This window comes from Nicotiana tabacum, chromosome 8 (assembly GCF_000715075.1).
Source record: "Nicotiana tabacum cultivar K326 chromosome 8, ASM71507v2, whole genome shotgun sequence".
Taxonomy (NCBI): Eukaryota; Viridiplantae; Streptophyta; class Magnoliopsida; order Solanales; family Solanaceae; genus Nicotiana; species Nicotiana tabacum.
In genome coordinates, this window is record NC_134087.1 from 70,413,939 (window position 1) to 70,430,323 (window position 16,385).

Genomic DNA, 16,385 nt, shown 5'->3' on the forward strand with positions numbered 1-16,385 from the left:
TACATTTTATAAAGCGAAAGATAAACTCCTATCTATTTGGTCCCAGAAGGACCTTCCCCAGATTCGGCATCCTTGGCTCCATCGAACAGCTTCCCCAACTCGCGAAGTCCTAGAAACAGGTAGGCTCTGGCTGGATGTCCTCCTTCGCTTCCTTCAACATTTTGACAATCTTCAACCCTCTTGAGGAACTTTCTCTCCAATTCCACTATACCTCGCTCCAAGTATCCTAGTCGCTTGTTGGCCCTGACAGCCATGTCCTTCCATTCCCCAATCAGCTTCTGTTTGGACTCTTGTATCTTGCGGTGTTCGCTTTCGCATTCTCGGATCCTTTTGCGCAGTTGGTTGTATTTGACTTGTGCCTCGACCCTTTTATCTATAACCCTGTGACCTCGGGCAAACCCTAGCTGGCCTAGACCATCATGATTGTCTTCCAACCAACCTGAGTAAAAAGGAGCACAACCAACATGATACATGTCTGGCTCGATGGTATCTCTCCCCATTATGATCTTGCAGTGCCACATATGCTGAGCTTGGCACTTGTAAGGACTATCATCATTCTGGAAGTCAGCCCAGAAATGACTCATCTTGTCGACCCTGGGTATAACCTGCTTCCTACCAGCTTGCCTCATAACTCGGAGAGGGACGTAAGGGTATGTTCTTCTCAGACCGATTAGTATCAGGAAAGGTGCATCTCTGGATCGGGCGATGAAATCCTCCGTCAGAAACCACTCGAATATCCATTGGACCCGTTCCTCAGGCAGATTATCAAATAGCTCAACCCATCCTTTGGCATCCTCCGGCTAAGCGAACATATTGGGGATGTAATTCATTCACTTTGGATGATAGAAAGCGATGTGATCATCCCAGTCCCTTCACTGAATCTCTTGTCGGTATTCGCCCCTTTGGAGGTGCTCCATGAGCCAAAGTTGAAGTAATAAATTATAGCCTTCGAAGTGTTTTGCTCCTCGTTGACACTTCTCCAAGGCTCTATATATGTCTGCAATGATCATAGGCATGATGATGAATGGCTACCCACCAATTCCTTCTATTAAGGTCTTAGTTACCATAGCCAGCCTGGTGTGGATTCTTGCTTTCTTCATCGGAAACACGATCAGCCCCAGGAAACAAAACATGAAGAAGAAAACCCTATGGTGAATGTGCCCCAAAGATGTGATGGAAAACTCGTCAGGGTAGGTGCTGTAGGATTTGCTGTGACCGTACCTTTCATACAAATAGTTAAAAGGGATGTAGGATTCCTTTAGACATGTCAATTCTGGATTTTTCTTCAAACCCATCACTTTGAGGAAACCCCTACCTTTGCGGTTCTTAGGCATCAGCAGACCCGGAGTTTCCCATACTAGACCGGACAATCCTCTTATCTCTTCTAGCAAGAGTGTCATTTCAATGTCCCCAAAGCGGAACACAACTCTTTCATAATCCCAAAACAGCGTGGCAGCTTCTATGATCTTGTTGTTAGGTTGGATCTCCAGGAGGGAAGGTAGGTTTCCCAGATACTTTCTGACGAGAGTTTGTTCACTAGAGTGAAGATCTCTCCACCAACTTAGCAGTCTTGGGTGGATGTTGGTGACCATGCCGAATCTAGGGACTTCGTGCCTCATATTTCTGCAAGAAAATTAAGGTTAGGCCCTTACCCCCACCAGACTCGACTATTTAATACCAACAATTAGCACGAAGCATTTAGTTCACCAAATAAATGCACAGAACGTGGTGATGTCCGTTTGGGTTTAAGGAAACCCAATGGACTTTGGATAAGGCTATCTTAAAGGATCATTATGTGGACAACATAACTGACCGGACTATGTTATGACCATGATGCATGCACAATTTGAACGGAGTAAGGTTTCTATGGGGGTTTTAGACTAGTACCCTTGAGCGGACAACTCAAGGGGGAACGCACGGAACCGTCGACTGCACCGTTGATCGACTGGTTTTACCACAAATATGCCTTTCCGAATTTAGGGGGTAATGATATAGGAAGAGCGCAGCCACTCATTATAAGCGTTGGTATGGTATTTGTTTAGCACGAGTGGAGTATGATGTTGAGCATGATTATGCAATAATTAAAACATTTGGCACATATTTGCACGTTAAGAAAGCGATAAATGCAGCAGTTTCATAATTTAAAGCAGCAATAAAGGAAAGAAACAAGAAGACATGTCAGTTCTACAGTTGAAAAGGATATTAAATGCTTAAAGATTTAAGGTGCATTAGGACACCTATAGGGTTCATTTCTAAGTTTGTTTGATAACCAGAGATAGGGTAAGGGCTTGAAATTATCCCAAAGGGAAGGTGTTAGGCACCCCTCAGGATCCACTAGTATGGTTCCCTGCCAGACAGTTTTGTGAATTTGTACAATTAGCAAATAGACAAGTATAGGGTCAAGTAGTAGGGGATTTGGGTTTGAACACATAAGTGTTTGAAAACAATTAAAAGGCGAATTTTGAAAATGAGTTATAGTTTTACAAATACATGAAAATATAGAAGGAGAGGGTCCTAGGTTTATTTATAATATGGATCACATCAATGTGATACTCGATATGACACTCCTCGGAAGAGGGGATACACGTGGTATTAGTGCACGGGTCATCATATCCAAATCTACCCTTCCCACCCCGTTAAGGTGTTAAAGCACGGATTGGTATCGACCTCTATTGCATGTATTACCCATCCCATTCCTATCAGCCCCGGAGGAATTTAGGACTACTATTCCTATAAGAGGGAGGATTTTAGGGTGACTCTTTGATTTTAAAGGTAAAAAGACTAAGGCGATATTCAAAACATGTAGTATTGCATATTAGGGGAACATATAAACAGCTAAGAGGCTCATATATACCTCCTCAAGCAAAGCACATAAATAGCATGACTTAAACACATTTAAGGTCAGAATTTAAAGTACTGAGATAGGGGAGTTTTAGTTGTTGAAGCAGACCAGTTTATTACATAACTCAGATAAGAAGTCTGAATCAGGTCTGCCTGCTGGTTTTAGCGATTACTAATTAACAAAGGCGGATTCAATTTTGTTGTTATCAACTAAGGCTTGCCTAAGTGTGCATTGGTGATATCCTATAAGCATGTTATCTATTACTGATTAGGAAATGCAGTAAAGCAGCGATAGTTTTAAACGAGCAATTTGGATCCTATAGGCATGCTTTCTAAACCGTATTAAATGATATCTAAGTATCAAAGACTGATTTTGGTCCTATAGGCATGGTATCTAATTGAACATGAAATAAAGCAAGCAGGACTTACTTGAAATTCCTACAGGCATGGTTTCTATGAAAAATACTGATTTTAATCTTATAGACATGACAACTAATTTCAAAGCTGATTTTAACCTTGCAGACATGACGACTGATTATAACCATTTAGATCTTATAGGCATAGTGTCTAAGTGTAGTAATAAAACATGCAGAGTTTATTCAACAAATCCTATATGCATGGTATCTAAGTGTGGAAGCATGCAGAACTTGAATTAGAACAGAACTGATCCTATAGGCATGTTCTCTACCCTTCTAATAGCTAAAACATGCATAATTACCCCATCCCTTTTCACTAGCCAACCCCAATATTTGTTACAAAATTACAGACCAGATGTTGAATTACATCAGAAAAGTGTAAAATAAGAAGTTACAACCATAGGAAGCCTGATTCTGACTTCCTCTCTGAGTTATGGAATAAACCACCTCAAATGCCACTTGTTTCAAAGCCTTTCTCAGACCTGGGTGTGTCAAAGTTCCCTAAGGGTCTCAAGGGACCCCGGGCAGTGCTTACACCCAGGTTGCATAACCAGACAGAGATGAGTGCAGTGTGGAAGGGCCAGCCCTTATGTGTCCAAGTTCAGAGGGAGCACAAGGGTCCCAAGGAAAGGCTCACACAAGAGGGGCAGAACATAGGTTCTAAGAATATAATGGAAGTACAGAATATAGAGATTTATTTAAAACTGGGTTGAGAATGGTAAGGGGTAAGGGTGATTTGAAAATAGTAGTAGTAAATCTCAAACCACACAGAATCAGTAGTTACACAAGGGGTCAAGGGGTTTTGGGAATACATTGTATGAAGCATATGACCCTAGAAAGGGTCAGGTCTGGGTCATGCACAGTAATATCTGATGCTGACATTCCCACAAACCAGCCAGAGAACACAAATGCATAGAGGGGATATGGGGTTTGGGATTCAAACACATAACAAGTGACTGACAGAGTACATACATAGGGAAACATTAATTAAAAAGGGAAGGGAGCATATTACAGCATGCTAGTAATGTAACATGATTGTAGAAACATAAGCAGAAACAGACAAACATGAGAGAAGTTGGAACAATTACAGAAAACATATTGTTGTTGATGCTTGAAAATTAACTAGGACATACCAGTAAGAAGCAAAGTGCAGAAAGGAAAAGTAAGCAAATTTCTACAGCCTAGCCTTGGCTTTCAACTGTCTAGACAAAGCAGTAGCACAAGTAGCAATAGAGAAAGAGAGAGTTTTGAGTGAAGTGTGTGTTCTTCAACTCAAATTGTTCCTTGTCTTTGAAAGAAAAGGGGGTGTGTATTCACAGTTTTGAAAATAGGTGAAGAGTAAGGTAATAAGTAAAGTCTTAACCCAAACATGGAAACAACCACAAGTCAGAATCAATTAACCCAAGTGATTCCCCTTTAATTAAGGAGTTACTATTTAACGGGTAGCAGCAGGTCTAATTAAGGAAAGAAATTCAATTTGGGGACAACTTGATTATTGCCATAAAAGGGGTAGTAAAAGCATGAAGTAAACAATCAAGTCTAAGTACAAAGATATGCTTATTTTTGAAAAGATTCAGTAAGGTAAAATATCACAACAAAGGAAAGTAATCAATTAATTTTAAACAGGCGAGTGAAATTAGGGGTCATAAAAGAAAAGTTTTTGCAATCAGTCACAAGACCAAGATCAATCAAGGAAGAAACATGATTCTGCACTTCAATATATAAATAGAGTGATTAGAAACATCAGACATGCGAGACTAAGTACATTGGCAAAAGAAACAACATACAATAGTAGCAGAAATAAGCTAGGATTCAGTAGTAAGAAAGATATTCGAAGCATAGTAGTCAAGTATGTCAGGTAGTCACATAGAATTAACAATGAAGAAATCATAGCAACAGGTAAAGATAATCGGAAACAAGTAAAGGTCTCACAGTATCAAGTGAGGAAAACCTTTTAAGAAATTAGGGTTTCAACAATAGTTGAGTTAAAAAGATAGTGAAACTCAGAATCAGATAGGTCACATAAAAGAAAAAAGAGTCTGAAACAAGGAACCTTTAATCGAGTCAAGTATACTTTCAAACAAGCAGTCTCAGACCAAAAGACCTAGGGTTTTCCACAATAATCGAGTTCAAAAGATGGTAAAACTCAGAATCAAATAAGTCAAACAAGAATGAAGAACTTAATCGAGCAAGTACACATTCAAACATGCAGTTTCAGAACTCGGATGAGGCAAAAAGGAACTAGGGTTTTATCATGCTGGCTCAAGTAGAAGGAAAGCATAACAAGCAGTTTGAACATAGTAAAACCAAAAAACAACACCAATAATTAGAGAAGACATTTTTTTTAAAAGGGAGGTTAAGAGAAACCCTAATCGGAGAAAATGAAGGGTCGATTTGAAAGAAAAGTTGAAGAACTTTCGAGAAAACACTTAAAACATTCATAGCAAGTACAGATCTAAAGTAGATCTGAAAGAAAAATCCAAAGATATTAAAGATTAGGGTTTTGTAAGACCCAAAAAAGGTGAGAAAGACCTTAAAAGTTACCGATCTAACCAGGAGAGTCAAGGATCTGACTCGAACGGTCATGGCTGGCCGGAGAAAGGTCATGGATGACCGGAGGAAGGCCATGAACAGAAGTCGAGCAAGGACTGGACCAGATTCCCTCGAGGTCTGGCCATGAAACTACAGAAACAAACACCCAGGAGCCATAGGAGGCCACTACACATCTCCAATGGCCATGGGAGGCCATGGATTAGGCAGGGTTTAGGGTGGATTAGGGTGGGATTAGATGGCAACGGCTAGGGTTCTTGAGAGGTTTCAGAGAGAGTTGAGAGAGAAAGGGAATTCAAAGATGGCGGGTGTAGAGAAATGATTTAGATTTAGGGGTCGTTCAGGGTTAAAAAAGGTAAGGGGAAACAGTGGCCGTTGATCTAAATGATCAACGACTAGGATTAAAGGGGTTAGGTGGGGAATCCGGGTTGGGTCACTTAAATTGGGTTAGGGATCGTGTTTGAGTTGCAACTAGGCTGGGAAGTTGGGTTTGATTTGGGGCTCACTTTAGGCTGAAATTGAAAGCCAATCTGGCTTGATTTTAAATAGTCATTTTCCCCATTCATTTTATAAAAAATAGTAAATTAATTTCTGAAAACACATTAAAAGCACTAAAATGATTTATAACATATAATTAACAATTTAAAAATATAGGACTTGATTTTATGAATATAAACGCAATTAAATCTTAAAAAGGCTAACATTGCATTTACGTGCAATTTAGCTTACAAATACTAAATAAATTTGTAAAAATATGAAAAAATTACATTAGCTATATTTTAGCATAAATATAGAAATCCAATGGAATGAACTATCAAAATAATAATTTTGAAAATAATTATTGGATTTTTATGGATAAAAGAGGGAAATAAATTAATTTTAAAAATTATGAAAAAATAATAAAACACTTGGACATGCTTATATATACACATACATATGCTATTTTGAAGGTATTTTTCATATTAAAAAATATATAGGGAAAAATTGGGTATCAATAGTGTATGCACTAGAGAAACTCGGCAGTAAGGTGCAGTGGCCGCAAAAGATGAAATCGGACCCGAGCACAAGGAGGTCAAATGTCCTATGTGAATTCCACCAAGAAAGAGGAAAAATACCGAAGATTGCATAGGTCTGCGGCAAGAAGTAGTTAGGATGTTAAACCAGGGGTACCTGAAAGAACTGCTAAGCGATAAAGGACGGGCCAACTTCACTTGAGGGCGCGAACCACCTCAAGGACTTCCAAAGCCACCATCACCAGCCCGTACCATACAAATGATCATTGGTGGCGGTGATGACACGGTAATCAACCATGTGAAGTTCACCACCACGCATAAACTCAAACGGACAGTCGTCGACGAACGGTATGATGACCTCGAAGATAGTATCATTTTTGATAAGTCAGATACCGACGGTTTGTCTATCCCTCACTATGATGCTTTGGTTATAACTTTATGCATCGCTGATACTGACGTAAAAAGACTCATGGTGGATGACAGAAGCAGCGCGTGTATGGTTCACCCACGAGTTCTCATGCAAATGAGGCTCGAGGATAAAATAATACCGCGTTGCATAACACTAACGAGTTTTAATAATGTAGTAGAGAAAACATCTGGAGAAATAGTGCTACCGGTCCTGGCAGGAGGGGTTACTCTGGAGACGACATTCCACATCATGAACCAGGAAACGGCCTACAACGCCATCATAGGGCGACCATGGATACACGCCATGCGAGCCGTCCCGTCCAGCTTTTATCAAGTAATAAAATTTCCCACCCCATGTGGTATATTTAGCATTCGAGTCGATCCACGCACCGTCCAAGAATTCTACCAGATCTCCCAAGATTTCACACATACCAAATAACTAAAAAGTGCAAGCGCGGAGGCATAACAATCAGCCATGTCGGGAACCAAAACCCGACATACAAGTAGAGGCCATCAAAGACCCCGGATATCGTAGAAGCTTGCAAGGCAACCATAGAGGATCTCGATCCCGTCCAATTGGATGATACCAATAGCACGAAAAAGGCTTATGTTGGACACAACCTCTCGGAGCCAGGTAAGTATCGTGAATTTTTAACTAACAACGCCGATTTGTTTGCTTTCTCCCACTCAGATATGCCAGGAATCCCAAGGGATATCGCCACTCATAGACTGAATGTCGACCCACTTTATCCGCCGGAACGGCAAATGAGGAGAAAGTTCAATGCCGCAATCAATGAGGCGGTCAACGAGGAGGTGGATAAATTACTTGCCAATGGTTCCATCAGAGAATCAAAATACCCCCAATGGGTCGCTAATGTGGTCATGATCAAAAAGAAGAATGGGAAATGGCGAATGTGTGTTGACTTCACCGATCTGAATAAAGCATGCCCGAAGGACTCCTTTCCATTACCTCACATCGACCAACTTATTGATGCTGAGCTTCTTAGACGCCTACTCCGGTTACAACCAAATTCTTATACCTGAAGAAGATCAAGAAAAGACAACTTTCATCACTCACCAATGAACGTACTGCTATAAAGTGATGTCGTTCGGGCTCAAGAATGCAGAGACCACGTACCAGAGGTTAGTCACCAAAATGTTCAAAGAACAACCCGGCAAGACCATGGAGGTTTACCTCGACGACATGCTGGTAAAGTCGACAAAGAAAGAGGATCACATTGGCCATCTGAAGGAAGCCTTCGAGATATTAAGGCAGTACGGGATGAAGTTAATCCCGAAAAGTGCGCCTTCAGTGTAACTTCAGGAAAATTCCTTGGTTTCCTCATGTCACAAAAGGGAATCAAAGTCAACCCGGATCAAATCAGGGCTATCAACGCAATACCAGAGATACTGACCAGCAAAAAGCAGGTGCAGAAGCTAACAGGGCGAATAGCCGCCCTATCAAGGTTCATTTCATGATCCTCGGATAGATGCCACAAATTCTTCAATGTGCTGAGAAAAGACCACGGTCTGTAATGGAACGAAGAATGTATCAATTGTAGACGCGTGATTTTTGACCCTCCCCGAGAATTTCCACATTTTTAGCGTAAATATTTAATTTAGGTCTAATATAGCTATTTTGACTATTTTACTTTATTTCGTCGCAAAAGAAAAAATTACAAAAATATATATATAAATTTTAGTTTATGTATTTCACACAAACTTGAAAAATACAAAAAAAAAGTACCTTATTTTGTACTTTATATAATTTCGAAAATTACCAAAAACAAATATAGTTATATTAATGTTTTGTAGTCACTTTAATTTTGAAGAAATACAAAAATATTACTTTATATTTTATCTCTATATAAAAACGAAAATTAAAAAAAAAAATAGTTTTATTAATGTTTTGTAGCTATTTTAATCTTGAAAAGGTATTAAAAAAGATATAGTTTTGTTTTAAATATTAGTCTTATTTTGGTAGTTATTTTACTTACATAGGATTAGTTGAGCAACGTCGTGTTCTTATTCTCGGGTCCGGGCAAAAGGATAATATTCGGGTTCAAACTACCCGTTTTTAGGCCTAATTTTCGGGCCTAGCCCATAATAATCCGAGTCCACCATACATGGGGGACACGCGTGGGGAACACGGACGGAACACCATACACGGGGAACCCCACCGCGCATGGGGAACACATGTCTTGGACCCCTACACGCGTGGGGTCCATTTTCTTGGCAAAGGTTACAAAATGCACGGGGTTAGACAAATTTTTGGGGGTTGGACTTTGGAAAATTTTGCAAGGGACTATTCATCTTCTTCTTCCTCAAAGAAGAAGAAGAAAATCCTAACGGACCCTACCCCAAAGCCTCACGACCACCACCCTTCCAGCTTCCCCCAACGCCCTGCATCCACGCCCAAACACCACCACCAAACAGACCCTTCCACCACCCGTCACTGCCCGTCGACCCTACGTCAAAACGCCATAACCCTCGTCTGCCTCACCAGCAAAACCACCAGTTCCGTCGACCATCGCCCACCTCCATCCAGCCCCCTTCGCACGGCCAAACGACCACTATCCGCGTCGCCTGAACCACCAGCTGCGTCGTCACTGCCACCAACCAGCAGTCTATTTTTTTCCAGGTCCAAACGATCCCTTTTGCTCCATCTCCTCGTATCAGTCTGATGCGTCGAAAGACAACCAGCAACAGCCAACATCTCGGGTCGTTAGCACTTTTGGGCCGAGCTTTCAGTTTCCTTTGAGGTCGTTTTTGTTCGTCGAGATCCGGTACGTCGAGGTTGTTCGTTGAGGTCGATGTTGAGGGCTGGTCCATGGCTCTATCCATTTCTGTTTGTTCAGGTTAGTAAACCTCAAGTATTAGATAAGGAAATGTTACGTTAAATGTTCGAAGATGCAATATAGAAATTGGTATGATAATTTTCTGCTTATGTTTTCACCGTATGCATTTTTGCTCATTTTGCGTTATGTTATTCTTGTTTATTTGATGTCATTTAATTAAGTTGGACTAGTTGTTCCATGACACAAGTTTGACGTTAATCTGTTCGTCCTTTCCTTTGCTTAGGTCATTCGGACAAAATTAGTATTAGTACAGGATGTTACTACTCCCGAAACACTCATTCGCTAAACTCCCTTTTTTTAAATTTCTAACAAGTTATGAGATTTTAGTTGTAAAGAGGCTGTAAGGTTTAGTATTGTTAAAGGCATAAAAATGGCATCCTTTTAAAATAAAAATAAAAAACGAGACAAGCTTCGCCAAATAAAAAATGTACAGATTGCGGAGCCCTCACAAAAATATATGTATTAAATACTTAGATTCCGGGACGGGCCGTTTAGCAAATTTCACGGCCCTACCCAAAATAACAATACGCTAGTTGCTTTAGGCGCGCCTTTAATAATTTATTTTCCTTAACTCGGGTGTACATTTATGTGACCCATATCCAAATCTCAGCGGAGTCGAAATGCGTCTCTAATCACGGGCACATTGATTGTAACGTGGTCTGAGATGCATTTCCATGACGTTGCAAATTAAATAAAAATAATGGATGAGACGAGCCTCGACAAACAAAAAATGCACAAGTTGCGGGGCCCTCTAAATGTATATATTAAAATACTTAGAATGTGGGACAGGCCGTTTAGCGAATTTCACGGCCCTTCCCAAAATAACAATACGCTAGTTGCTCTAGGCGCGTATTTAATAATGTTATCTTCCTAAACTCGGGTGCACATTTATGTGACCCAAACCCCAATCTCAACAGAGTTGAAATGTAGCTCTAACCACGAGTACATTGATTGTGACGTGGTTCGAGGTGTGTTTTCCACGACATTGCAATTCTTGATAAAAATAACAGTAAATGATAAAAGCGGTTAAAAGATAAAATTTGCACATAAGTTCATATTTGTATAAACTCAGATAATCAAGCCGAATATAACAGTTGAGCGACCGTGCTAGAACCACGGAACTCGGGAATGCCTAACACCTTCTCCCGGGTTAACAGAATTCCTTATCTGGATTTCTGGTGCGCAGACTGTAATATGGAGTCACTCTTTTCCTCGATTCGGGATTAAAATTGGTGACTTGGGACACCCTAAATCTCCCAAGTGGCGACTCTGAAATAATTAAATGAATCCCGTTTCGATTGTCCTTTAATTGGAAAAACTCCCTTCACCCCAAGCGGGTACGGAAAAAGGAGGTGTGACAGCTCTGGCGACTCTGCTGGGGACTGTGACCCAGAACCACTAGTTCAGGGTTAGAAATTCGAGCTTAGATAAATTGTTATATTTGGTTTTATCTGATTTTGTTACATGTTTGGGCTCAATGTGCTAAATGATGTGTTTTACCGCTTTGATATTACTTGGACTGTATATATAAACTGTGCTGAAACCCCTCTCTTCTCTCTCTTGAGGAGTGCACGCTGGTCGTGACTTCTTTCTGTTAGTGTCATATACCAAAATAGAATGAGGATTCGGAGGAGTTGCAAAATCGGATGGCCTTTTGGTTACCGGTACACAGCTCCCATCCTCGGCTCGAGTTGTCCGCTCGGGTAAGCCAGGTCTAGAACAAATACCCAGGTTATGAGCTTAGAATAACTCAGCTTCATGCCGGATCCCTAGTAGGAACATTTATTTGCATCATGTGCATTTGACTTAGGGGACTCAACACAGGGGTTGGGTCCGTCTAGGACAAGCAACTTGAAAATAATAGACCATCTTAAGGCATCCTATGTGCTACATGTTGTATTTATTCAAGGGTAAAAAGGTCATTTGGCGGACCAATGGTAGCTGAGGATCACGTTAAATAAAAAAGTTGCACGATTTTTTAGATAAACATGCTATTATGTTAATTAAGCACATGGGGAACATTTGTGGAATTCAAGAGGCCTTGGTATTCCATATGTCCCCCCCACACTTCATTTTGGGAAAAGCACATGGAGAACATTTGTGGAATCCAAGAAGTCTTGGAATTCCCTATGTCCTCCACGCTCCATTTTTGGGAAAAGCACATGGGGAACATTTGTGGAATCCAAGAAGTCTTGGAATTCCCTGTGTCCCCCCATGCCACACTTTCAAAAATAATAACAAAAATAATAATAAATAAAAAGGAGCATTGAAGATTAAAAAAAAAACAGATTTTGTATGTTGTCATCATTCTCCACAAATTAGAAAATCGTGAAATAGATGAGAAAATAACAGTGTAGAGATATAACTACTTATTTTTAGAAAAAAAAGACCAATGTCCAAGTAGTGTCGAAACTCTGCCGAAATTTTGAAAAAAAAGAAAAAGAAAAAAGAAGGAATATTTTATGTTTTTCGTTAGTTTGTCTGTTATGAATGAAAAATAATAATTTGTTTGTTTGTTGTGGAAAAAATAGAAAATGGAAAAGGATCTTATCAAAAATAGTTTATTTGCCCGAACTACGCGGGTTTGATTCTCACCGGATGTGAGATACGTAGGCAACCCTCATCGGGTCCAACCCCACCTTTTGCTAAAATAGCCAAAAGCAAATAAATAAATAACAAAAAAAAAACATGTCAAAATTTGTCATAAATAGCCGAATGTTCCCGAAAGGGACGCCGGAAGGCCGACTTTGCATAAACAGCCACCTTCGGGTCATTTTTAAGGTTGGTCCAGTTGACCCACACAGCCTTAAAAATCTTCGTCCCCGAGGCGTTGAAAGGCCGTGTTTGCAATATTAAGTTTTCTATTTTAAATGATAAAAAGAGTCATAAATAAGTCGGGTGATGCTGTTTTGTCAAAAATAGCCGAATGTTCCCGAGAGGGACGCCGGAAGGCTGAATTTGCATAAACAGCCACCTTTTGGGTCATGTTTAGGATTTTTGGTCTAGTTGACCCACACAGCCCTATAAATCTTCGTCCCCGAGGCGCTGAAGGGCCGCATTTGCAACACAAGGTTTTTATTGTAATTTGAAAAAAAAATAAAGAGTCAGCGGTCAGGTAAATACCATTTGAATTTTTGTCGTAATAAGCCGAGCCAGCTTCGGCCGCGTCTTAAAACCGTTCTTGTCGAAATAGCCTTAGAGTATCTTTCAGTTGTCGAAAGGTTATTTTCGTAAAAGAATGGACAAGTTTGTAAAGTGTCATAAAATAATCCTCCTCGGCCTCAAAATTCATGTGAAAGTTGGAAGGGGCCACGTTTGCAAAAACAACCATTTGGTTAAAATTAGCAAATGGAGGAAGGAAGTTGGCCATTTGTTTTTGAAGTTTGCAAGTATTTTGATTAGAATACGTGGGTCGTTTGATTTTCGAGTTTGTAGGTCATCTTCAAACCTTTGAAACCCAGTTTGTTTTAATATAAAAATTGAAAAAAAATGTGTTTATTATTGTTTATCTTTTATTGGTCCGAACTACGCAAGGTCTGATTCATGCGGGGTCATGATACGTAGGCAATCTCCATAAGATTCGACCACAACAAAAAAAATGAAAAAAAAAGAGAAAAAAATGAAAAAAGAGAAAAAAATGAAAAATGGAAAAAAGAAAAAAAAACATCGAAAAAAAGAGAAAAAGAAAAAAAGATGTTGTTAATAATGAGGACCGACTGAGTCCATTCTAACTTGTTTGTTTCACAAATAAAGTTAAGGTGGTTGGTTTGTGGTAAGCCGGACAATGACACTCAGAATCCTTTACTTGCACCTCATGATACACACTCTGCGGGGATCAGGCCTGATAACAGAAGCACTTGAATCCTATTGGGAACTTGTTGACGGAGGTTGATGATATTGAAGCTGGTAATGGTCTTGGCAGTATTGATGCGAAGCTCAGTGGCTAAGATGCCAGTTTTGATAAAGTGGGAGGACGCTCCGTTCCTTGGTTAGCAAGGGAGAAGCTTGTGGTGGCTTATTTTGTTGTCATTTCTGTTGTTCGGATTATTAGGATTGTAATTCGGATATTGTTTTGTGTCAATATCTTTCCGCTTATCTTTCCGTTTTGTCATAGCGGTTTGTTTAAGTTTTCTCCAGGTTGTTTAGGATTTTGTTCTGGTTTGTTTTGTTTTGTTATTCAAACCATTTCACCGGTAGTCTAATGCAAAATCCAGTCTTTTATTATTTCCAGTCATCTTTTCGTTTAGTCCTTTTGTCGCTTTGTTCAGCGCCGATTCTAGTGATATGACATGCGCACACAGTTTGGGCCTAGTCTTTAAAGTTAATCATAAAACCCTGGAGAGGTGATCAGAACAGTTAAATAAAATAAGGACGGTTTGAGATCAATACAGAGCTCGAGTCATGTGGAACTAGGGCAAGTTAAACACAAAGAAAAACCGTTAAAAGCAAGATTCGCCAAATTGGCATGAGGGTCGTTCAAGATAATGAGAGTGTCGGCCAACGGTGCTTTAGAAATGACAAAGGAAAAAGCAAATGTTTAACATAATTGTCAAGTCCAGCACCATCGGAAGAGACTATAAATCTATTGTTTAATTGTGTTGTTTGCACTTGGCATGTTTTGAAGACTGGAATGACGAAGACATTTTGTTCTGCTACCTAAACACTTTATCCTTCGTTACCCCTTTTGAGACTTATTTATTTTCTTTCATGCCCCTCGTTCAGAATTAGTAGCAACGAAAAAAAAAGAAAAAAAAGGGAAAATAAAAGAAAAGAAAAATGATAACAAAGAAAAAAAAAAGTCAAATAAAGCAGAGGAATTGGGAACTACGTTTGACCTGATTCCTCAAAGAGGATACGTAGGCGCTTCACGGCTCGGTCATAGTTTTGAAAAATGAAAAAAAAAATCAATTAAGATATCCCCAAGCAAGAAACTGGGGCAAAGGTTGCGTTTGTTGTAAATAAATCTAATTCCGAAGGTTGTAATTAATAACCCAAAATCGATGCATTTTTTAGCCTTTAATACCCTTTCTTTCTAGCCCTATCCAAAACCCACATTACGGTCCAAAGAAAGACCTTCTGATCAGTCTTCAAAAGATGCCAAGTCAGACAAATGAGAGTCTTACCGGTGAACATAACATTCTGTTCCACAGCAAATAGGACTCTAATCCCCAGCAGAAAGAGTCAAACCGGCAACACTACAAATCCCCAGCTGGAAAGTGATACAAAATGAGAGAGTCTTACCGGTGAAAACCTTCACAGGCACCATAAGGCGATGAAAGCTGAGAGAAAAACCAAAATGAGAGAGGCTTGATAGTGAAAACCCTTCGGGCACTACAAGTCGAATAAGATTGGGAATCAGATGGGAAATCGTCAAGTGAGCCATGCACATAAAGACTAAGGATAGGCCACATGTGCATGTCATGATTATTAGAGTCGGTATCGGTGTTTGATAGGCTTTTATTTATAGTTTCTTTTGTTAAAGAGTCATCTTTTTCCTTTGTCTTTTATTCGGTTCCCCTTTTGTTTATCTTTCTCCTTTCATAGAAACATTCCCCAGTAGAGTCTGTTTGATCAGAACCAGTGGGAAATAGAATCAAAATAGGCCATCAGCTTTCCAATTATGCAAGACGGGATCTGACTAGTACACCCAAGTGGTACAAGTCAGGAAGGAACAGGCGCAAAACCCATGTCAAGAAGGGTATCCCCATCAAGATGAGATTGATAAAAGGGATGGGCCAGTGTCAGCAATTAATATCATCCCCAGCAAGTTTTGATAGCATAATGGAACACAAAGCTGGGAAAGGAGAAAGAGGAAACCATCCCCAACAAGAGTGGCATGACCGCTTACCATGTTTTTAAACTAACAAAATTTTCTTTGATTTAGAAACAGGGAAAAATGAACGTTTTGATGGCGGAAAGACAGGCCATAAAGAAAATCATCAAACCGGGGCAGAAAATTTTCTCATTGTGAAAATTTTCTTGAAGGCAGGTACCCATTTGGGGAAGAAGAAAGATAACACCAGTCTCAAGGGAATTGATCTTTGAACCAGTGTTGTCCCCAAGTTTTAATAAAGGAAGCTGAATTCCCAGCGAACCGAACAAAAAGATTGAAACTTGTGTTTGGAAAGGCAAAGGGCCAGTGTCGCTCCCAGCAGGCTTCAGAAGGGTGGAGCACCAATTTTGAAGGAATGAAAATCCTCCAGCAGTGTTATCCTCAACAGCGTTATCCCCAACTCATAACATTTTATCCCCCGACAGGTAAGTAAATAATTCCTCAGCAGTGTTATCCCCAACAAGTT